The 25,417-nt window shown below is 43.8% G+C and overlaps 1 protein-coding gene across 4 annotated transcripts in view; it reads right to left on the minus strand.

Annotated features, from left to right (window-relative positions):
* Nucleotides 1–23,451, minus strand: part of SIL1 (SIL1 nucleotide exchange factor) — a 249,871-nt gene extending 226,420 nt beyond the window's left edge. The window contains exon 1 of one of the 4 annotated variants that reach the window (XM_070374420.1): nt 23,362–23,451. The gene's annotated coding sequence lies outside the window, so the exon portion shown is untranslated. The other 3 variants (XM_070374418.1, XM_005900164.2, XM_070374421.1) reach the window with 3 other exon arrangements.
* Between the last annotated feature and the right edge of the window lie 1,966 nt (nt 23,452–25,417).

Raw genomic sequence — 25,417 nt, forward strand, 5'->3', positions numbered from 1 at the left:
CTTACGTTCTGGTGGAGGGAAACAGACAGTCAACAAGAAGAAAACGAGAAAAATATCAGATACCTTTGTTACCATGATGTGAGAAGTTACTTAATACCAAACAAATGGAAGGGCCTCTCTCTTAAGTAACAGCAGAACTGAGATCTGAATGACAAGGAGTCAATGGAGAGAACACGAGGGAAGAGTATTCCAGCCAGAGGGTACAAAGGGAGCAAAGGTCCTCTACGTGAGGAGCAGAAATGCTAGAGAGGCCAGAACACAGAGAATGAGGGGGAGAGTGCAGGAAATGTGGCTGCCAATTCAGGCAGAGGGAGATCTGCTCGGTAAAGGCCAATAAGTAGGGTAGGGAGTTTGGATGTAATTCTCAGTACGATGGTAAGCCAACAGAAACTGAAGGCAGGGGAGCTACGTTCTCAAGAACTTACTGCGGAAAGCCGGTAACTTATTCCAGGATATAGACTGACTTTACAAAAAGTTTACCTGGCCCCAGAAATTTTGAAGAGTTTCATTTCCCAAGAGATATACAAGTCACTGAATATGTACTACGTCAAGGGCACTTTGCTAACTGCTTTACATGCATTATTTTTATTCAATCCTCAACCAACACTATGAGTAGATATCGTCATTTCCACTTTACAGATGAGGGCACCAAACTTCAGAAAGGGGAAGTGACTTGCCCAAAACCATACAGCATGTACAAAACAGATCCACAGCTGGAACCCAGGTCAATCTGACTAGAAAGAGCCAGGGCCCCCAGCCACTTTGCTCTAATGATTCCAACCCCTTTCTGTTTGGGGGATAGGGGAAAAATAACAGTTCTTTCAGGTAACCACACAAACCTTCTGACTACTGCTTCATTTCAAACTGAAGCAGCTTCTCATATTCCCCAAAGAGGAACACAGATTGGGGCCTGACTCCAAGTATCTTCCCCATGAACCTTCCCTAACAAACCAAATCCATTCTCAATGGTCTGTGCCCTTGGCCAGCCTTTCTCAGAACCTCTGGCTTCTCTACTTGATGGGGTCTGAGTTCTTGGAAGGGACTATAACCCTCATCACTCACTGGGCACCCGCCACACATCAGGTGATGATACACATTATCTCATTTCATCCTAACTGTCCCAGTAGGTGGGTATCAGTATACCTTATTCAAATGAGGAAAGTGTCACAGAAGCACTAGGACAGGGACAAAGAACTATCAATTAGCAGAAGTGGAACTCTCTTTCTTCCTGGAGAACACAGTGCACGCAGCTGACTAAATGATGAGTGAATGAAGGGGCAAACAAACTCATCGTGGCCCCTACTCCCATGAATGAGGAAGAAAGCGCGGGCACAGGTCAGGGCCTGCGCTCCAGCCCTGACACTCTAGACCAACATGCCTCGCCTCCTCAGCCAATAAAGGCTCCAATTCAGAGAATGTGAAAGGCTCTGACCTTCCCTTACCCTCACTTCCACCCCTGCAGGAAATCAAATAAATCAAATTAACTTTCCCCAACACCTCCACCAAATACAATCCCATTACAAGGATCATTCCCCTCCCCAACCCCAAGACCACTGGGGAGTATTTTATTTTACCCAATTTGGTACTGAACAAACCTTTACAGAAAATACAACCCAGGTTACTTTTCATGGTCTCTTTTATGTCAACCACCTTACACAGCATTTCACAAAGGAAGAGTAGCAGCAACAATAGACTGTTTTAAGAAACAAACAAAAGAGCCCAAGGATGTGTTCACTACCAGAAATGGAAACTCACAAGGCAACAAAAAGAGGGGGCTGCTCCAGATGGTGCAGTCCCAACAAGAAGCAGGGCTACACCACCAAGAGTGGATCGCTCCTACCCCCAAGCCAGGAGCAAACAGGAGTCAAGGCATGTTGGAGGCCAGGGACCACAGGAGGAGGAAGAGGCCCACAGGAAGACAAAGCATCACCAAGTGGGCATCTGACCGGGATCCTCTCCAGGAGACTCTATGTTTTATTGAAGCATGACCATACAGAAGGTGACAAATAGCAGAAAAAGTTACCACAAAACTGAGTACCTCAAAGGCAGGACATCTTTATGCCACACCCAGCAAGGAGTCCAGCATATACCAGACATGCAAAACTAACAAAATCAGCCAAATAAACCATACTGTTTATTCCTTTCATACATTCTCACTGACACTTCACAACAACTCCCCCGTGAGGCAGAAATCTATCATTATCTCCCAGTTAGAGGTAAGAAAACTATGGGTCAGAAGTGAAGTAACTTGTCCGAGATCACACAGCTTATAAGTAGTTAAGCAGAGATTCCAGCTAACGTCTGCTCAATTCCAAGGGTCATGCTCCTAACCACTATATGCAGCATGGCCTTCCAGTGAGTGAGTGAGGAGCAGCGGCCAAGGCCACAGTACTGCTGAGGACAGGCTCTGATCTAGGGTCTGGAACCACCTACCACGCGTCTAACACTTGGTCTGACAGCATGTGACACTGATACCACGGGTCCCTCCTGCATCTCAGTCTTCCTGGCGACACAGTGGGAAGAAGGACGAAAACCCATTTCCAGCCCTCCAGACACTGGCTGCTGCCAAGAGAGAACATGTACACATCAGTATCAACCAGAAGTGAGCAATACACAAACCGCAGGTGCTGGCTTTGCTAACTTGGCACATCATGTTTCAGGAATGTACCCATGTCAGTGGCTTAGGTGGTCCAAGGTGAAAGGCGTAGGCCTTGCCCAGTTAGTGACAGCCAATAGAGATGGCAAGTCAACAGGCTACAAAGTGTGTTGTTGCTGTCACATGTTAACAAGTGACAGGCATGAAACCTCCAGGTCTCTTTCTGGGAAGATGACAAAATGCCAAATGCCAACACTCTGAGCCACCATGTCTGCTGAATGACCAGGTGGCCCTAACAACACACTGACGGTAGGCACGAAGAGAGGACCTGACTCAGGAGGAATAAGGCAACGTGTCATGGGGTCAGTATCAACATCACCATTCAGTTGACTGAAGGAAAAAAAGCAACGCATTATAGTAATGTTCCTTCTCTAATCTTCATTCTCACTCTCATCAAAATGCATCTAATGTACCAGCTAACAGAGTGATCTGTTCATACTGCAAATTCAATCATCTCACCACAACTAACAATCCTCCAAAGGTCTCCCAGCTCTTCTAGTACAATCAAAATGCCATGCCATGCTGAACAGGCCTGTCCTTGCCACCCTCTGCAACCTGACCCTGTGCCTATCTCCTCTCACTCTCTGTGCTCTGGCCACATTTTGTTTCAGCTCCCCACAGAAGTCACGTTTCTTTCCTCCCCACCGTGCCCCCAGGAGGCTTTGTAAAAGTTAGGCCCTCAGCCGGGAATGCCCTTCAACCTCATGTCACTTCGCTTAGTAAACATCCGTTTGTTCTTTACAACTCAAAAATCACTCCCTTAACAAAGCTTTCCCTGATACCCTCTTAAACCCAGGATCAAGTCAAATTCCTGTCAAATATTCTCATGGTACCACATTCCTTTCTTTCCACACACTATTATAATCATAATTTCACATTTATGTATGAGATTATAATTTGATTAATGTCTATATTCATCAACAGTCTGAACAGGAACTGTATCTGACTTGGTGATAAGTATATAAAAGGGATAACCACAGTGTCTGGAATGTAACAGAGGCTATTAATGTGTCTACTGACTGAAAGAAAAATTCAGAGAGAAGGAAAATGAAGCTCTGTCCAAAACAAAATGGTTCTGCTTAGAGAAGCTATTCTCCTCTTGTGACCTTAAAACAAACTATTCTTCCCCTTCCCCCTCCTCTTTCCCAAATTTCTTCCAAAAGTTACCTTCTGTATCCTGCCTTTCTCCAAATGAGTGGTAGCCATAGTGATAAGCTGGCCTAAAGCCAAAAATAGTCTAAGAAGATATCACCTTGTCTGAGTACTCCAAGCTTCCAAAATAAAAGTCCACAGCAAAGGCCCAGGCATATAGAAATACAGCAACCCTGGGACTTCTCTGGTGGTCCAGTGATTAAAATTCCACACTTCCTCTGCTGGGGGCACAGGTTCAATCCTCCCTCAGGGAACTAAGATCCCCCGTGCCATCTGATGCAGCCAAAAGAGACATACAGTAACTTTTACCCAGTAAAGAGACTGAAGGAGCAGCTTCTGTAAGAAACAAGCACTTCCCAAGGCAGGCAGTGCTCCCAAGTGACCCACACAAACGAAAGAGGGGAAAGGAGCACAGCGGCAGGGGACTGAGGCAAGAGTAGGGATACCGCTCCCCAAAGTGATTTTTAAACCCCATGTTTTACTCCCTGGATAAAGCAGAGATGCGCCGAAACATTAAATATCAAAAGTCCTCCAGATGAGTCAGCTCCAAAGGAGGTCTACAGGTTGTGGTTCAGAGAAGCAACACCAGGGCCTGAAGAAACTCACCTGTTAATCTCTAATTGTGGCCAAAATTCCCTTTGAAAGCAGAAGGGTCTTGTCCCTGCACTTCTACTCTTTAGGATAGGCAGGTGGGATGGGGGAAGCAGAAGCATTCACTGAGCTCTACTTAGTGGCAGGCATAGTGATAGTTACTTCAGAGACAGGGCTCTTAGTGAAGAATGAATGAGACACAGATGAGCACAAAGACAGGGACAGAGACTCAGCAAAGTTAAATAACTTCTCCAACAGCTAGTGAGTGGCAAGGTCAGGAGCAAAGCCAGGTCTGCCTGAATCCAAACACTCTTTTCTCCTACCCCAGTGCTGCCTTTGTGGGTCATCTATGAGCCCAGTTCTGCTCCTCACCCCTTCACCACCACCTTTCTAACCACGTGGGAATGCAGTTCCAGAAAGCTCTCTGGATGAGGAGAGGCCATCTTCTGCAAGCACAGCCCACCACAATTAGTATGTACACATAAAAGAGGTACACCACCACCCCTAGGTATGGAACACAGTTCACTGCAGGGAGTAGAGTTCACCAACTGTAGCTAAGAAAATAAGGCTGGATTTTCTGAAAATTCCAAATGAACCTATAGGAATAAACCCATTGCTGCTGGGTGCTAGGATGATAAAACTTAAACAAAAGAATGGTGTATGCTCCATCACACTATGAAAAAGACAGTACCTGCAGGGCAGACAACCCCAGCTGAAGTTTCCATAGCTCCTCTAGCTACTGAGAGGGGGGGGAGCAAATCAGTACCTGAATCACTTGCATCAACAAGGCATCTCTTACAAGGTTAAGCACCAATTCACTGTGCTGTAGTTGAAGGTTAACCCTTCCCTTGCACTCATTACAGGATCTGCCTCTTATCAAATGCTATGCCAGCTGATTATTATGATAACTATTATGCCATTACAATAACATTATTGCACTTTTTCCTGCACTTGACATCTGTTGGCTGATAGGTTTAACTGGTACATAAGCAATAATTATTCAGTGCTCCCACTTTCCAAGCAAGCCTCTAGCGTGACTCTTAACACTAAATCCAACTGCAGAAGCCCAACCCCAGAAGCAGTGGGAAGCATGGCTCACATAGGCTCAACCACTATATTTCCAGTGGTCACAGTGTAAGAAACAGAGGCTCTGCTAGGTCCCTAATTGTTGACACACTCCCCAATCCCTGGAAAGGTGATTGAGTTTGGGGGAAACACCAAGCAGCAAGCAATTTATTGCTAAAAATCCCTACAGGGCCAGAGGAGTCACAAACAGGCCTCAGTACTGCAGAGGGACAAGCAGTACCAAGTCACAATGCTACATACCACAGCAAGAGGAGGAGGAGAGGAAAATGCACTTCTCCACTGGGGCCTCTCAAATAAATGGTTCCCAGAGAGCCATTCTGCCTGCTCCCTGCATACACTTCCTGGCAACTGCTGGCATACTGGCAACAGAAAGAGGAAGAGGGAACAGAGAGCTATCTTCAGGCCCCTATTTTGAAGCTAAGAAGTCCATCAACCTGGCTACTGGGCATTCTTTATTTCTTTATGCAGGAACCACTAAGGGCCAGGATGCACCATATTAGTCCAAAGTGAAGAACCAAGTTCCACTTGCTGTCAGTCAAAGCCCCTAACACACCGTGTGTGTGTGTGTGTGTGTGTGTGTGACTATATGTCACACTATACATGACAAACAAGGTAGAGAAAGATGTGAGATTCTATGACTGCAGAATATCAGTATGCCTGAATTACACATTAGCCTTATTAAAGAAAAGGCAACCCATAGCCAGGCTGCACAAAAAACATGATATAACAAACCCTACCAGGAGACCCAGGCTGCCTGTCTTTGTTCTCTAACCTGTAATACACAGGGCTCTTTTTTTTTTAAGGAGGAGAGGAGACGGAAGGTTATTTGAATTTAAATTATCCATGAACACTATAATCTGTGTGTAGGGAGAAAAGGAACATTCAGGAGTGCCAAGCGCAAGCCTTTGGGACATGTGTGGCCGAGGCAGTAATAGCCCACAGGGCTTTCTCCTTCAGCCTCAGCTTGCTACGCTCATCACTTAGGAGCAAGCAAGCCAGCAGGCAAGGCCCAGGCAACACAAAGGGGCACTGTCCCCTAGGTCGAGGGAGAAGACTGCCCTCTCCAAAGGAAATTAGGATGAAGCAACAAAAATATGCACAAGACCAGTCATCCACAGAAGTAACCCATCTGAGGAAGGGGTTTGGAAAGGTGTTTCTGTCTCACTCACCACTATATTCTCATGGCCAAGCAGTACCTAACCCATAGTGGGTGCTTGGCAAGAACTATAGATTCAATGGTAACCAGAAGACTTATTAGGTTGAAACAGACAGAAGAGTTAGAATCTAATTGTTCCTACTGTAACCTTTGGTAAAAGAAAGACTGATCTGCAAAGGATACATAAAAGGGAAGCTAGAAAATCAAAGTATTGAATCTCTCGCCAACGCATCCCTGGTGCCCTAAAAGACCAACGAGTGTATTTTGGTCAGAATATAGACATAGCCCTAGAAGAACAAGGCTGGAAGGAAAGAAGAGCAGAGGGAAGGAGACAGGGAAATAAATAAGACAGTCTTTACTGAGTGCTTACTACATACATATCTGAAAATCCAGAGGAAGTCGGCGAGGAGGGGAGGTGGCCACTAGGGGTTGGTTACAAATGAAGAAATAGGAGCAGAAGTTAAATAACTCATCTCAGATGTCTCACAGCTAGTATATGGTTTGAATTTGGGTATACTGATCTATAGACAAGAGCTTTCCACCATACTTCACCTTGACTTCCTCCAGAGCTGACTTGGCTCCCAGCTCACCTTTCCTGTGGTGGAGACAATGCTCCTACCTGTCCTCACAAGTCAACTTGGTAATCATGCTTCTTAGAGTTAATTAGTTAGCTGGGACTGTAGCTCGATGGTCCCATGAATTTCACATGCTTAGGAATTTCACATGCTTTACGTCCCCACTGGGACTTAAACCTGGATGAACTAGCTGAGTTTCCAGACCTACAAAGCTGCCAACCAATGAGGCCTTGACTAAGCCATTAGCTGGTATATATCTCTATGACAACTCTCTTTGGCACAGCACAGGTTAGGGCTAGGTGAGGAAAAGATAACCTGAGCATGATCTCTGCATGCCCCCAACAAGTTCTCTTCAGATACTGCAAAGGAGGTACCAGGAGCCTCCCCCACTCTGAGTGGTGTCATTAATGCACAGAATCCTCTTTGATGGCAACCTAATTCTGATTTAAGTAAGAATAGAAAAAGTAAAATGTCAAAGATTTCTGCTTAATGCTTAGGAATAGTTGAGACTTCCTTCCATGGTGCTCACTGCCTCTCTGGAGCTTCCAGAGACTTTCCACACCATGACTCCAGGGGAAACAGAGTGGAAAAGGTAAGATGATTTTCAATATTGTATTCTGAAGAGCCCAGTGATGATGATCAGCCAGTGTTTCTAAAGGAAGTGAACACCCTGGACAAACTGAGGGGAAACTAAGAAGTACTAGAACACACTGTCTCTCAGGTTGTCTGTTTATTTTGCCTCCTGTATGAGGGCTTTCATCAGCTAAAAAATTTTTTTCAGTGCTTAGGGAAGCTGACAATTTACCCAGGTGCATAACAGCTGCTGGGAAGACCTGTGGAAAGGGGCCACCCAGCAAAGGCGGGCTGTGTACAGTGAGGAGGGTCTCCCAGGAGTGCCCTACATGCCAAACCATATGTTGTCAGGATATTAATCCAAACCCATCTTGCACACTTTACAATGTTTACTCTCTCTGGGATGTGGAGCATTAAATTATATCCAAGGACTACATGGGTCCTTCCAATTCTATTCCACATTTACTTCTTTGCTAAAAAGATTTGTAACCTGGAAACACAGCCCTCTGCCTAATAGCAGCAATAATATTCAGCAAAGAATAGGAAACCAGACTGTCAATTCAAGCTTCCCTAAAAAGTACTGCCCGTATGGAGCCTTAATTCACCCTACATAGAAAATGGAGAAACCTACTTTTGACTCCTTTTTTCCCAGAAAATACAGGTCTTTGTAACTGAGAGTCCTAAAGAGCGAAAGACTAGAAAGAGGAAAGAAGAGAAAACTCCACAGCTCCACCCCTGCCCTAACTGAAACATCTCCGGAAACCACTAAGGGAATTCCAAAAAGAGAAGACAACTTAACTGCCATAAGAACTTAGAGCGAGGTGCACGAATGTGAAGTATGGCTACCCAGATCAGCCACAGCTCTATCCTGACCAGCTGTATGGCCCCAAGTAAGTCACTTAGATTCTCCAAACCTCAAGAAAGCGAGAATGTTTTAAGGATCAGATAAAATAATGTTATCTGAAAGCCCTTTAAAAATAGTAAAATGTTGAACATACTTTAAGCCTGACTGTCATTCTAAAGACCCCTAAGTGAAAAACCCTAAAAGACTTCTGCAGAACAGAGGGGTGAGGCTGCCACCTCTGAGAGACAGTCTACAGGGACCGGGTCCAGGTGTTTACAGAGAAACACATGCTTCAGGAAGAAAGTGACAACAGAGAATCTGAAAAGGAGCTCACATTTGGGTTTGCTCAGGTACACTAAAAAATAATATATGTGCACAGTTCAGATCAGAGAAAGCACACAAAAGTACACAGTGAAAAGTCAGCCTCCCTTCTTCTCCCATTCTCCAGCCACGCAGGGGCTCTCACCAAAGACAATCACTCTTTTCAGTTTCCCATGTATTCTTCCAGATATTCCATCACCTACTTTCTGCCACAGATGGGGAGACCACTGGTGGCAACACTTTCAGACCCAGAAGTAATACCAAGCAGTAAGCACTGCCCTTAGAGACTATGCAAAGAACAGGACAGCCAGGGGATACGATATGGCCCTGCAAGAGGTTCCACAGAGGTACAGATTTCCTTCCGGCTATTATACTGCTTTGCCCCTTGGCTGACATTTAGGCATTGATTTTGTTCAGTATATTTCACTTTTGGTTGTACTTGCTCATCCAGAATCCCTCCTCAGGGAAGCCTTTAACAGGAATGGTCTCTGTACCAGCCTGACCACCAGGCCCTTAGAAATCGACAGAGGCAAGAACCACCATCAAACCTGTCTCAACTGAGGCTGGACAAAAAGAGCAAAAATCACAAAAGTCCATAGGACACCATCTTTCTAGGGAATACAAGAGGATGAAGCCCAAACCATACATGGTCTCTATAGCACTCAGCCCAAGACAGTAAGTCACTACCCATAGAAAATTACAGGATACTCTCAATCAAAGCTAGGTTTTCACCAAAACTCCCTAAAAAGCTCCCTCAGTTTATGATCTCCCCTCCCTTTCTTCTTCCACAAAGAAAATTTGTGGCTGGGAAATTTCAGCCTCAACCCAAAGGCCACAAAAGAATAGGAAGAGGTCAAATCTGGACCACACATGCACTTTGGTAGTCCTTGCAGATATCATATTAGAATCTGAATTTCTAGCTTCTCTTGTAATATGAGCTGAGGAGGCCACTAAAGCCATACTCACCTGTGGCAAAAATGGACTGAGAAGTAGCTGTTCCCCACAGAGTACCTAAGCACTCCAACTTGACAGCCCAGCATTTCTTGTTGCCTCACAGTTTCCAACCTGGCCCTGGGAACATCTCTAAGTTGGAGACCCCTGGCCAGTGAGTAACAGAAGGCTGATCAACTGGTAGGCACAGCGACCGACCAAATGGCTGGACTCTTGGATTCAAAAGCGTGTATTAAACACCCTCTGTATGCCAGGAATTGTGCTGGGGGCTGGGTACACAAAGAAAAATGAGGGATGCAATTTGTGGCCTCCAAGAATTTCTAATCAAGGTGGGAAGACGGACTCTAAAGAATCAGACTGTTTCAGACACAAAGGGCTCTGGGAGTTGAGTGTGCCAGACTCACTGTGATTAGGGATCAAGGAATGTTTCTGGGAAGAACTGGGATTTGAACAGAACTGCTAATCATTTCTCAGGCATTCATGTATTCACTCATACAATAAGTATTTATAGTGTCCATGTTACACAGCATTAGACTGGAGACAAAATAAAGTATGCCCATGTCCTTGGGAAGCTCATACAGTGAGAGACAGAACAACAAACCAGGATAAAGTATGCTGAATTCTATAATCAAAGTGTTGCTATGGAGATACAGATGAGGAGGTATTAGCAAGGCCCAAGAAGGTGGATCTGCAGAATAAAGTAGGAAACTAAGGAGAGAGTACTCCAGACAAAACAACTGGCTGAGACAAACATGCAGAATGCTTCGAGGACCACATGGATCAGTGTATCAGGAGCAAGCAGTACTCCTATGTAATGACAGAGGATCTAATTAAAGTGATAGGACAGGGATACACTGTGACAGGCATGAACACCAGGACAACTGATACATAGGGAATTTATTTAGAAGCCAGTAGGTGCCACTGAAATCTTCTAAAGGAGTGTTCTCCAATCAGAAATGTATTTAGGAAGATCCTAACGCCAGTGGTACACAATGTCCTGGAGGGAGCCAAAGGAGAAGCGGAGACTCCTATAAAAAGCCAGGTGCGTGGGGGGAAATGGATACACGTATATGTATCGCTGAATACCTCCCTGGTGGCTCAGAAGGTAAAGTGTCTGCCCGCAATGCAGGAGACCTGGGTTCAATCCCTGGGTCGGGAAGATCCCGTGGAGAAGAAAATGGCAACCCACTCCAGTACTCTTGCCTGGAAAATCCCATGAACTGAGGAGCCTGATAGGCTACAGTCCATGGGTCGCAAAGAGTCGGACACGACTGAGCGACTCCACTTTCACTTCACTTTCACCTGAAATCATCACAACATTGTTAATCAGCTATACCTCAATACAAAATAAAAAGTTTATTAAAAAAAACACTCAGGTGCAGTTCCAGGAAACAGAGGAAGCAGTAAGACAGGATGAGAAAGACACAGCAGAAGCCTGCCCCAAATTTTAAGACAATGGCATCTCTGAAAACATTGTGTGTGTGTGGTAGTCAGGATTATTTATTTGCTTTAATTGGAGGATAATTACTTTATAATATTGTGATAGTTTTTGCCATACAGCAATTGAAAGTGAAAGTGGAGAGTGAAAAAGTTGGCTTAAAGCTTAACATTCAGAAAACGAAGATCATGGCATCCGGTCCCATCACTTCATGGGAAATAGATGGGGAAACAGTGGAAACAGTGTCAGACTTTATTTTGGGGGCTCAAAAATCACTGCAGATGATGACTGCAGCCATGAAATTAAAAGACGCTTACTCCTTGGAAGGAAAGTTATGACCAACCTGGATAGCATATTAAAAAGCAGAGACATTACTTTGCCAAAAAAGGTCCATCTAGTCAAGGCCATGGTTTTTCCTGTGGTCATGTATGGATGTGAAAGTTGGACTGTGAAGAAGGCTGAGCACCGAAGAATTGATGCTTTTGAACTGTGGTGTTGGAGAAGACTCTTGAGAGTCCCTTGGACTGCAAGGAGATCCAACCAGTCCATTCTGAAGGAGATCAGCCCTGGGTGTTCTTTGGAAGAAATGATGCTAAAGCTGAAACTTCAGTACTTTGGCCACCTCATGTGAAGAGCTGACTCATTGGAAAAGACTCTGATGCTGGGAGGGATTGGGGGCAGGAGGAGAAGGGGATGGCAGAGGATGAGATGGCTGGATGGCATCACTGACTCGATGGACGTGAGTCTGGGTGAACTCTGGGAGTTGATGATGGACAGGGAGGCCTGGCGTGCTGCGATTCATGGGGTTGCAAAGAGTCGGACGTGACTGAACTGAACTGAATTCATGAAAACACTCCTTGATTTCTGTTTTTCTACCTATGCAGACTGGTCTTGCCCCTAAATAATGAGGTTTAACCCTATTTGTTTCATTCAGAAGTAAGGCACAGGCAATCATTATGATCATGTCAGAATTTTTTAAAACTCAGCTTGAAATCAGTACAATGGGGGTGGGGCTGGTTAGTAGCTTCAGGGGCTTTTCCCTCACTTCACTCCCACTGCTGAACCAGTTGCAAATCTCAAAGCAAAAGAGAGACAACTTGAGCACAAAATCCAGGTCAGTGTAATTGACTATGCCTCTCTGACCTCACACAAGGCCAGGAATGAGCATACAAATCAGAAAAAAGCCGTGACAGAAGTCAAAGTTCCCTTAATGAGCTAATTGCTTCATGTCTGGCCGAAAAGGAGAAGGCCAGAGACAAGGAGAACACATTGTCTCAGTGGGCTGTAGTCAGGCTCTGGACCAGCCAGCCCTGATTCATTAAAATCACCATGTCAGATGCCCCTTGACTGGGGTAGCCAGTAGAGAGAGCCTCAAAAAGGCGAGAACTAAGCCGAATAAGGATGGAGGTGGCAAAGAAGCTGCAAAGTCCTTTGCTGTTCACAACTTTTAGTTATTTAGCATGAGCATGATCAATGTGACTGACAGGAATAATAAACCAGCCAACAAAGACAATGATGTGATGGTTAAGATCACACTTGAACAGTCAGCATAATTTATCCTCTAACCGGGTCAGGAACTGGAAACTGCTGTTGCTGTCATTATTGATAATAATATACAGAGCACTTACACTGTGCCCGTGAATGTACTTTCTACAATTCTCAATTCTCAAGACAGCTACAAAAGGAGGTATTACTATTCCCATTCTACAGATCATGAAATCAAAGCTTAGAGAAAGTAAGCATCTTATTAACAATCTGAAATCTAACAATAGAAGATTAAGAAACCAAATGAGCTGATCCATGAGTGGGGCTTTTTTTAAATTGTAGTTCCCCAGTAGCATATTGGACACCTTCTGACCTGGGTGGGGGGAGGTCATCTGCTGGTGTCTTATATCTTAGCTTTTTCACACTGTTTATGGGGTTCTCTCAGCAAGAACACTGGATTGGCTTGCCATTCCTGCCTCCAGAAGATTACGTTTTGTCAGAACTCTCCACTATGACCGTCCATCTTGGGTGGCCCTGCACAGCATGTCATATAGTTTCATCGAGTTATGCAAGTCCCTTCACCATGACAACACTGAGATCTATGAAGGGTTGACTGAGGAGGCTTTACAAATAGCTGACGAAAGAAGAGAAGTGAAAAGAAAGGGAGAAAGGGAAAGATAAACCCAAATGAATGCAAAGTTCCAGAGAATAGCCAAGGAGAGATAAGAAGGCCTTCTTAAACGAACAATGCAAAGAAGCAGAGGAAAACAACGGAATGGGAAAGACTAGAGATCTCTTTAAGAAAATTGGAGATATCAAGGGAACATTTCATGCAAGGACGGGCATAATAAAAGACAGAAATGGTAAGGACCTAACAGAAGCAGAAGAGATTAAGAAGACATGGCAAGAATATATAGAAAAACTACATAAAAAAGGTCTTAATGACCTGGATAACCACAATACTATGGTCAGTCAGCCATAATGTCAGCCAGACATTCTGGAATGTAAAGTCACAGAAAAACTACATAAAAAAGGTCTTAATGACCTGGATAACCACAATAGTATGGTCACTCACCTAGAGCCAGACATTCTGGAATGTAACGTCAAGTGGGCCTTAGAAAGCATTACTACAAACAAAGATAGTGGAGGTGATGGAATTCCAGCTGAGATACTTCAAATCCTAAAAGATGATGTTGTTAAAGTGCTGCACTCAGTATGTCAGCAAATTCGGGAAACTCAGCAGTGGCCACAGGACTGGAAAAGGTCAGTTTTCATTCCAATTCCAAAGAAAGGCAATGCCAAAGAAGGTTCAAATTACTGTATAATTGTGCTCATTTCACATGCTAGGAGAAGGCAATGGCAACCCACTCCAGTACTCTTGCCTAGAGAATCTCATGGACGGAGGAGCATGGTGGGCTGCAGTCCATGGGGTCGCTGGGAGTCGGACATGACTGAGTGACTTCACTTTCATGCACTGGAGAAGGAAATGGCAACCCACTCTAGTGTTCTTGCCTGGAGAATCCCAGGGAGGGAGGAGCCTGTTGGGTACCGTCTGTGGGGTCACACAGAGTTGGACACGACTGACATGACTTAGCAGCAGCAAGGTCAAAATCCTTCAAGCTAGGCTTCAACAGTACGTGAACCAAGAACCTCCAGATGTAGAAGCTGGATTTAGAAAAGGCAGAGGAACCAGAGATCAAATGCCAAGCATCCATTGGATCATAGAAAAAGCAAGAGAACTGCAGGAAAATATCTACTTCTGCTTCATTGACTACGCTAAAGCCTTTGACTGTGTGGATCCCAAAAAACTGTGGAAAATTCTTAAGGAGGTGGGAATATCAGACTGAGAAACCTGTATGCAGGTCAAGAACCAAAATTTAGAACCTTACATGGAACCACTGACTGGTTCAAAATTGAGAAAGGAATATGACAAGGCTGCATACTGTCACTCTGTTTATTTAACTTATATGCAGAGTACATCATGTGAAATGCTGGGCTGGATGAATCACAAGCTGGAATCAAGATTGCCAGGAGAAATATCAACAACTTCAGATATGCAAATGATACCACTCTAATGGCAGAAAGTGAAGAGGAACTAAAGAGCCTCTTGATGAGGCTCAGAGAAGAGAGTGAAAAAGCTGGCTTAAAACTCAGTATTCAAAAAACTAAGATCATGGCATCCAGTCCCATTAATTCATGGGCAATAGAAGGGGGAAAAGTGGAAGCAGTGACATATTATTTTCTTGGGTTCCAAAATCACTGCTTATGATGATTGCAGCCAAAAAATTAAAAGACACTTGCTCCTTGGAAGAAAAGCTATAACAAACCCAGACAGCATATTAAAAAGCAGGGACATCACTTTGCCAACAAAAGTCTGTCTAGTCAAAGCTATGGTTTTTCCAGTTGTCATGTACGAATGTGACAGTTTGGACATAAAGAAGGCTGAGTGCTTAAGGACTGATGCTTGTGAATTGCGGTGCTGGAGTAGACTCCTGAGAGTCCCTTGGACAGCAAGATTAAACCAGTCAATCCTAAAGGAAATCAACCCTGAATATTCATTGGAAGGACTTTGGCCACCTGATGCAAAGAGTTGACTCACTGGAAAAGACCCTGATGCTGGGAAAGACTGAAGGCAAAAGGAGAAGAGAGCATCAGAGGATGAGATAGATAGCATCACTGACTCAATGAACATGAAATTGAGCAAATTCTGGGAGATAGTGAAGGACAGGGAAGCCTGGCATGAAGAAATCCATGGAGTCGCAAAGAGTCAGACACTACTTAGAGACTAAACGAACAACAACAATAGTTAATTTACAATGCTGTGTTAGTTTCAGGTATATAGCAGTGATTCAGATAAAGAATATATACATATATAAAGAATACATATTTATATTATACATATAAATATATAACATATAAAGTATATTCATTATATTCTTTATAGTATAGAGTATAAAGTAAGAATATATAGTATATATATGTACTTTATATATAGTTTATATATATTATATATAATTTATATATATTAGAGTATATATAAAGAATATATATAAATATATACTATAAAGATATATATATAAAGAATATGGGCTTCCTGGTGGCTCAGATAAAGATTCTGCCTGCAATGTGGGAGAGCTGGGTTCGATCCCAGGATTCGGAAGATTCCCTGGAGGAGGGCATGGAAACACATTCCAGTATTCTTGCCTGAAGAATCCCTATGGACAGAGGAGCCTGGTGGGCTACAGTCCATGGAATCACTAAGAGTCGGGCATGACTGAGAGACTAAGCACAAAGAATATATATTGTATATATATGCATGGCATGCAACATCTTAGTTCCCCAACCAGGGATAGAACCCAAGCCCCCTCGCAGTGAAAGCACAGTCTTAACCAATGGACAGCCAGGGAAGTCCCTCCATTATATTAATAGGTTATTACAAGATATTGAATATAGATCCCTGTGCTATACAGCAGGTTTTATCATTCATCTATTTTATATACAGTAGTGCATTCCTGTTAATTCCAAACTAATATATCCCTCCCCTCCTTTCCCCTTTGGTAAACATAAATTTATTTTCTATTTCTGTGTTTTCATTTTGTAAATAAGTTCATTTGTATCACTTCTTTTAGATTCCACATACAGGTGATATTATACGGTATTTGTCTTTATCTGATTTCCTTTATTTAGTATGATAATCTCTAGATCCATCCATGTTGCTGCAAATGCCATTATTTAATTCCTTTTTATGGCTGAGTAGTATTCCATTGAATATATATACCACTTCTACTTTATCCATTCATCTATTATTGGGACACTTGTTGCTTCCACGTCTTGGCTATTGTAAATAATGCTGCTATGAACACTGGACCCCTGAGTGGTTTAAACCACTGTGACATACCATCCATTCCTTCACTTTTTCTTTTAGAAGTGTTTTAAAGGTTTGCTTGGGTCACAAAATAAGGTCCACTGCTTCACTGGCTCTATTCTTTATAGAACACACAGCAGTCTGGCCTGGGCACTACTTTATTGTTTCTAAAACAAGTGGAAACTTCAATCTATTTCCTTTGCTGCTGCTGCTGCTGCTAAGTTGCTTCAGTCGTGTCCAACTCTGTGCGACCCCAGAGATGGCAGCCCACCAGGCTCCCCAGTCCCTGGGATACTCCAGGCAAGAACACTGGAGTGGGTTGCCATTTCCTTCTCCAATGCAGCAAAGTGAAAAGTGAAAGGGAAGTTGCTCAGTTGTATCCGACTCTTCGCAACCCCAAGGACTGCAGCCTACCAGGCTCCTCTGTCCATGGGATTTTCCAGGCAAGAGTACTGGAGTGGGGTGCCATCGCCTTCTCCACTATTTCCTTGAGGTAAGAGCAAAAGCAAACACTTACAAATAGGAGAAAAATCGTCATGACACCCAAAAACCTCAACTGTGAGAGCTGTAAGATAATGAACAAGGCAGTCAATGGAGGCAGGGCCTTCTCCTTCCATAGGGATTTTTAACTGCAATTACATCTTGCATCTTTACAAGGTTCTAAATAATTCCAACAACTTCTATGGCCATCTTCTGCAAACCCTCTGGCTTGAGTCTCAGCTCTGCCACTAATATGCTGGTGGCCCTAAAAAAGGTATATGGCCCATTTCACATGCCTGAAGCTCATTTCATCAGTAAAATAGGAACCCATCAAAGTAAAACTGAAGCAATGGGTGATGATAGAACTAGAAGGGTACCTTCTGAATCTTTACTCACCCAAGAAACCACAAAGAGCCATCCCTTAATCTGAACCAGACTCAATCCTGGTGTTTGCAATGAAATTGATATAAAGACCTCCTAAGATGATCTCTTCCAGCACAGAAATGATGTGAATTTAGACTGACTATAATCGAAATCAAATCCCATGAGTGAATATAATCTAAATCAAATCCCATGAGTAAGACATGCAGAGGGGCACAAAATCAATATTAAACTCCTTGCTAAGGAGTTGGCCTCTTATGCTTCCAATGTCTACTACTCCCTGGGTTCAGAGCATGATCAATCAATGTTTGTATTGATTGTCCTACTTTATGTTTCTTCCTCTGAACTGAAGCCTGCTAGTTTTCCACAGTTTGGTCAGATGGATGCTACCTCCTTGGGAGCCTCACAGAGATAAGAGGCACAAGCATGAAAGTATTCACAAATGTAAAGACATATCCATTTAAAAGTCCACTAGCATCAGTCTTCCTCACCAGACCTTTGGGATGCATTTCTCATCTTCCAGTTTCTAGAACTCCTCTCTCTCACAAGACAGAAAGGGCAGACAACTTGCAGAAGGAAAGTGGCAAGACATGGATCAATTCACTGACTGCTGTATGTTTTTCTACCTGTGATGACAGTAAGTGGTAATTTAAAGGCATAATCAAGAATGCTTTCAGTCAAGACATAGCCAGCAAGCAGACCTCAAAAACGTACCCCTTCCCATTTCCCTGTGAATTTGACATGTGACATGGCTGAACAGACACTACTCAATTTTCAGTCCAAGAACATCTGTGCTCAGCTGTGATAAATAAAGGCCAAGGAGACACTAGAGAAACAAATGGCAAGTGCAGTACCTGAAAACTCTTAAGATTTGGAAGAAAATAAAAACAGTAAAGAATATACTCATTCAGGCCTATTTGGAAAGTCCAGATAAAAATATCCCTCCTACCTCCACTCATATTCCATTTCTTCTCCAACTCCCTTAACATCATTAGGCTTTGAAGCAGACAATACAGAATAACTTCAGTAAGGGACAAACAACTTCTGCTCTGAATTATTAAGAATAGCAATAAGCAAAAAATAAATACACTGCTACTGCTGCTGCTAAGTCGCTTCAGTCGTGTCCGACTCTGTGCGACCCCATAGACGGTAGCCCACCAGGCTCCCTCTTCCCTGGGATTCTCCAGGCAAGAACACTGGAGTGGGTTGCCATTTCCTTCTCCAATGCGTGAAAGTGAAGTTGCTCAGTCGTGTCCGACTCCCAGCGACCCCATGGACTGCAGCCCACCAGGCCCCTCCGTCCATGGGATCCTCCAGGCAAGAGTACTGGAGTGGGTTGCCACTGCCTTCTCCGCCATTAATTGGCTATATCCCAATAAAAAATAAAAAGTTAAAAAAATGAGCCTTGATGACTATATTAGTGAGACAATATAGGATAAGACCATGCATTCTCAATGAGGCAAAATCACCCCCCAAGGGGTGAAAATTGATTCCTGAGGAAGAAAAAAAATCTTAGATATTACAACAGTTTGTGGCCCAAAGGGCCAGAGAACATAAACAGATACACAGTATATTTGTTGTATTAAAATTCCATTGATTGGAGGCAAAGGGGCAGTTAGGGGAAAAAATGTCTCAAAAGGTACTAATGAACAAAAAGTTGAGAGACATCGGATTAGATGTCCAAAGGGACAACCCAGTTTCCAAAAGAACCTGATCATACTGGCACCCTAATCTTTCACTTCCAGCCTCCAGAACTGCAGGAAATAAGTGTGTGTTATTTAAACCACCCAATCTACGGTGTTCTATTATAGCAGCCCATAATGGACTAAGTTACTTCTCAAGGCCTCAAATTGTTCCTAGGACCCTATTAGGAGAATGAGGGCAGACATGACCAGCCAACACAACCACACCCTTGTCCATCAGTCTGGGCTAAATATAGTTCAGTTGCTTCTGGATTCTGTCTCCAAGGTAGAAAATTGCACAAGTGAGGATGCCAGGTGTAAACTCTTCACAAATCAGGGAAATTCTGACAGGTTCTCCACATATGTCTTGAGTAGCTTCCCTCTTTTATGAGGTTTTTATTCCAAAGACAAATTCAATTATTGTTGAAGGTGGTCATCAGGGGTCACCCACCACCTCACCTGAATGACAACCAGCTATCCTTCGTCCCTACTTGGCAGTAAAACCCTTGGTGGAAGTAAATGAAGAAAAGGGAAGGATATTCCTTCCTTACGCCATATATAATTAAAGTAAGAAGCTATATATTGCAGAAGACTAAGACTTGCAGCTTAAAGCCTACTCAGAGAAGGATAAAGCATTCATCCTCGCTCAGAAAGAGAAAAGATTAGCTCACAAGAACAGGTCTCCAAACTGACTCCAAATCCAGGAGTTAGAGATGACTGTGCTACAGAGCGTGATCCAAACACCAGCTGAGGCCCCACAAAAAAAATCCCCAGGAATCCACAACCAAGGGGCTGGCATTGTAAGAATGTTCAGATTAGCTCTCGTGAAAAGAGGCTTACTCCAAGAGACTGGCAGACAGCCTCCACAGCACAGTGTCACTCAGGAAAGGATAGAAAATGAATGAAAAAAAAAAGAAGGCAGGATGAGAAGGTTAGAGCATGAATCTACAAACATAATGAAATGACAATTAGAAGGCATCCGCCTATTTGGAAAAAGGTACAACTTGCTTTTACAAACTCTTGTCTTTCTTAATATTTTCATTAATAGCAAATCTTTATTGAGGATGCAAAGAGTTACTGCATTCCTGTGTCCCGAAAGCTTCATATGCACTACCTCATTTAACCACTCTTCAAAGTATTATTCCCATTTTTATCCACTAGAAAACCAAGCCTCAGAAGTGAAATAACTTGTTAGAGGTCATACTGCTAATAAGTGATAGACTCAGAATCAAAACTCATGTTCAGGGAATTCCCTAACAGTCCAGTGGGGAGGACTCCATGCTTTCACGGCCAAGAGCCCAGGTTTAATCCCTCGTGGGGAACTAAGATCCCACAAGCCATGCAACATGCTCACCCCCATCCAAAAAGGAAAAAACCTCACATTTCCACTAGGTCCACTTCAAATGAACTGTTAATTCATCTGAGGTCACATGACAGGTTGCCTAACCATGCCATTTGTAGTTTAAAAACAAAAAAAAGAACAGCAGCAACTGTATGGTGTCATGTATTAGTGAAACTGATCTCTCATATGGTTCAAAAACATCTCTGACAATTTCAAGATGGATTTTCAAAACTATTTTGTACAAAGGCCATATAAAAAACAAAAATTTTTAATGGGACTTCCCTGGAGGTCCAGTGATTAAGACTCTACACTTCCGATGCAGGTTTGATTCCTAGTTGGTAAACTAAGATCCCACAAGCTGAGTATGGAGGCAAAAAAGAAAAAACAAAAGGCCATTATCAGGATATCACCCTCAAACCCCACCACTTACACATGCCATTCTAAAAGAGAACAATACTCACTGAGAATTAAGTTCTGGCATGCTTATTTTAAGACTTCCCTAGTGGCTCAGAGGATAAAATGTCTGCCTGCAATGCAGGAGACCTGGGTTCGATCCCTGGGCCGGAAAGATCCCCTGGAGAAGGAAATGGCAACCCACTCCAGTATTCTTGCCTGGAGAATCCCATTGACAGAGGAGCCTGGCGGGCTACAGTCCATGGGGTCCCAAAGAGTTGGACACGACTGAGCGACTTCATACACACATGCTTATTTTAAAGCCATTTTGTTACTTTGCAGTTTTTTAATTATTCTTTTCTCCTGTCACTGAAACACACCAGGGCTCAAAATTGGCCTCTACAGAAAAGTAATAGCTGGCATTCAAAGACATCAGGCAAGAGAAAGAGAGCAGGAATCAGAGGACAAAGCTCATTCCTGGGCTACCACATCTCTACTAACATACTACCCATTCTCACCATCTGTAAAATGGGGGCAGTAAGTCTTGTCTATTGTCAATTTCATCTGAACAGCACATGTATTAATCTGCAGATTAAGTCCACTAAACACCCAAAAGAACAGTAAAAATAAGTCTGATATGGCAACACCTTAAAAACCCAAGGGCCGGACTTCCCTAGTGGCTCAGTGGTAAAGAATCCAGCAGCTAATGCAGGAGATATGAGTTCCATCCCCAGTCCAGGAAGATCCTACCTGCTGCAGGGCAACTAAGCCCAAGTGCACCATAACTACTAAGGCTGTGTTCTAGACCCACGTGCCTCAACTACTTAAGTCCAAGCGCCTAGAGTCCCTGCTCCACAACAAGCCACAGCAATGAGAAGTCTGCGCGCCACAACTAGAAAGCAGCCCCCACTCTCCGTAACTAGAGAAAAAGCCCATGCGGCAATGAAAACCAGTCAAAAGTAAGTAAAAAAAAAATTAATTCCATTCAGAAAAAAGCCCAAGGACCAAGTTCTCAACTGAAACCACAGACCAATCCTGATCCATTCCACACAAATATCAATCCTGATATCCTGTCCTAGCTCCCATCAAAATCCTATCCAATCTCCAAATCTGGCTATAATTTTATCAGAAAAGAAACTCGGGTGGGTTGAGAGCTAAAAAGACACACAGGTACAAAACACATCTTTCACACTGTCTAAACAAACATTGTTTTAAATATTAATTTATTCTCTTGGCAAATATGAAGGATTCATTCTTTTCCTGCTTACCTAGTCTAGGTTTAATCTAACTTCCTAAATCCCCCAAAAAAGTTTGTTGTTTGTTTTATTTAGGTCGGAAAGCAAGCTGGACTTGAATTCGAGGCCAAGTATTTAAAAATATTTATTTAAAAAACTAATCTTACATATGAATCATATATTACAACCCTCTAGCTCCTCTAGTGCAAAGGAACCCCCACACACACACACACACCTACCTCGCAGGTGCTGGGTATTTCCTGATTACCTTGTTTTTCCCACATGTGGCTCATAGTTTAAATGATTTTCTATTGCTTTCTGTAGCAGAGAATGTCAAAGCGAGGATTTTGGGACCACCTGAATCAGAACCACCTGGGGAGAACTGCAAGTACCCATGCCTCACTTTATCCAAAATGCCTGAAAATAATGCCCAGAGATAAACAAAACCCTCTGAGTGATTTGAAACACACCAGGGATAGGCACAACCTTCTGGTGATTTGAAACACAAAGTTTCTAACTCCGACTTTACAGGCAAGTATTTTATCTACCTAGGGCAAAGGAAAACACAAGATCGAAGTGGAAATACAACGCGAGTGGCGTTCAATTCCATATGGTGAAGAGACACCAGAATGTCAACGCTGGAGCATGTGGACAAATGAAGAAACTGAGACCGGGAGAAGAGAATAGGGAAGGAAACTAAAACAAATGAGAATCCAAAAGCCTGTCTCGGACCCCCACTGCCTCATCTCCTGGCATTCAAGCAGGTATCCTGGAGACGTTTTGAGTGGGAAGGATAGGGAAGGCAGCATTGGGCTGAGAGGCCAAGTCTGCAGAAACTAGTGAGGAGTCCAGAGCCCACTTACACGTCCCGCTTCAGAGACACTGGTGGGATGTGTAGGGACCCCGAACAGTGCTGGGAAGGCGCCAGGGCCGCTGGCGGGTAGAGACCGGAGCAGCGCCCTGAGCCTCCAGCCCAGGCCCAGGGCCGGGTGGCCTTACTGCCCCTACCTTCGGCTTCCCGCCCGGCAGCCCAGGGGCAGACACAATCCCCACAATTCCAGGCGGCCGCTGCGGCAACCAGCTCCCGGTACGCAGACGCGACGGCCACCGTCAGAACCCGTGAGCGCGCGGCTATTATGTCACTTGCCTCCTCACCCAATTGTCGCCTTCCAGAACAGCCGACCGGCGTCCCACTGCCTTTCCCGCACTCGAAGTTGTTAGCCCCGCCCCCTCGCTTCTGTTAAGTCCCGCCCCCTAGCGTCTACCTGAGCGAACCTCCTGGCGCTTGTTTAGCCCAGTATCCTTCCGCCGGTGTGAGATACTTGCGGGTCCAGTTTGCTTCTAAGTCAGAGAGAAATAGAACTTTGAAGTTTCATCTCTGATTTCCCAACAGCTTCTTCTTCGCGGAAAAATCATCAGAAAAAAACTAGAGGTGGCACTGCACCAGAAGTCCAGTGGTTAAGACTCAGTGCTTCCACTATAGGGGCATGGGTTCAATGCCTGGTCGAGGAGACTGCAAGCCTCATGGCCTAGACAAAAGAAAGAAAGAAAGCAGAGGGGTAGGGAGTGAAAAAAAATCAAACTGGTGTGACTCAGCTGGGATAAAGCAGTAAATGGACTTCCCTGGTGGCTCAGAGGGTAAAGAGTCTGCCTGCAATGTGGGAGACCCGACTTCGATCCCTGGGTCGGGAAGATCCCCTGATGAAGGAAATGGGAACCCACTGCAGTATTCTTGCCTGGAGAATCGCCAGGAACAGAGGAGCCTGGTAGGCTACAGTCCATAGGGTCCCAAAGAGTTGGACACGACTGAGCGACTTTACTCTTTTCAGTCTCAAACAACACACAGTCATTTTAGAAAATTCATACAGAATAGGGCACCTGCAAGTCACCTACTTTATATACTTACATATTGTGTGAATTGACAACGACCTATTATTTTAAAAATAAAAGTTACCTGCAGCTCTAATTCTGCACTACCACCGAATGTCTTATTTATATATGCCAAGTGTCGCATATACATTATATTTACTTCTCATAACTTTTTAAGATCAGAATTGTCACATACACACCCCTTTTCACAAATGGGGAAGCTATGGCTCAAAGAGGTTGAAGGACTTATTCAAAGTCATACAGTCACAAAGTGCTAGAACTGGGATTTTAAGTCTGATTTGGATGCCTGCAAAAGTCCTGTTCTCTTTCCATAGTACCTTCTTGCCTGGAAGGCTTAGTGTTAGTCGCTTAGTCCTGACTTTTTGAGACCCCATGGACTGTAGCCGCCTAAGCTCCTCTGTCCATGAAATTCTCCAGGGGATCTAGGCTTCAGTGAGTACTGCCAGTGTATTAGAAAGACTATGTAAGGCACTTCCCTGGGACTGGGTGGGAAAGGACAGGGAACAGCTCGCTTTTCCCATGGAACACTCAGGAGACCAGTGAGAGTAGCTGGACCCAGGAATAATTCTACTTTGTGTCACTGCCTAGTACCATGAAGACAGGTAATAAATGTTCAACAAATATTTATTGCATCTGGGATACATTTCAGAGTGAACATATAAATTACAATTGAGCCTGACACAAGTTATAAAAAAGATATTAATAAAGTACTACAAGAGTAAGAAGCTTAAAAATAGAATAAGCTCAAATCTCAGAATTCATACATAAATGCATGAGCCAAGAAAAGAGTCCAGCTGGACAGAGAGCAGCCAGCACTCACAGGAGCCTGGCTTCCTTCTTGGGACAGATCTAACCAGGTCAAGTATGTACTGAAGGGAAATTCCATGTCCCCCAATCTCCAAACCTTTAAAAGCCCTGTTTGAGAGCCACCTTCCCAGGGGAATTAGCTCTGAGCTCGAGCTGCTAAAATCAGTGTGCAGGGCTGGGCCTAAGCAGACTGTCTTTATTCTCATTGCCCCAAAACAAGGAGGACCACTGTAAAGGCAGAAAGTTTGAAATCCAGGGATCAGATTGGGTGGTAGGATCCTACTGTGCTCTTCTCTTTGTTTCCCTGTATTACTCTTGGAATTGAGCAGAAGTAAATTTTAAATTTCCTTTTAAATAAGTAAACAAAAACTAAAAATGCATTCTGTCCCTTAAAGCTCTGTTAGAGAGTTTCCAAGTTCCCTCTTCTGCTCCCCAGAAGAGCAACACCTCTGAAAGATAAAGGCCTGAAGAACCCTCAGGAAAAGAAAGAAAACCACAGCACCCACCCCAGGGG

Source organism: Bos mutus, chromosome 7, assembly GCF_027580195.1.
Source record: "Bos mutus isolate GX-2022 chromosome 7, NWIPB_WYAK_1.1, whole genome shotgun sequence".
NCBI classification, from domain to species: Eukaryota; Metazoa; Chordata; class Mammalia; order Artiodactyla; family Bovidae; genus Bos; species Bos mutus.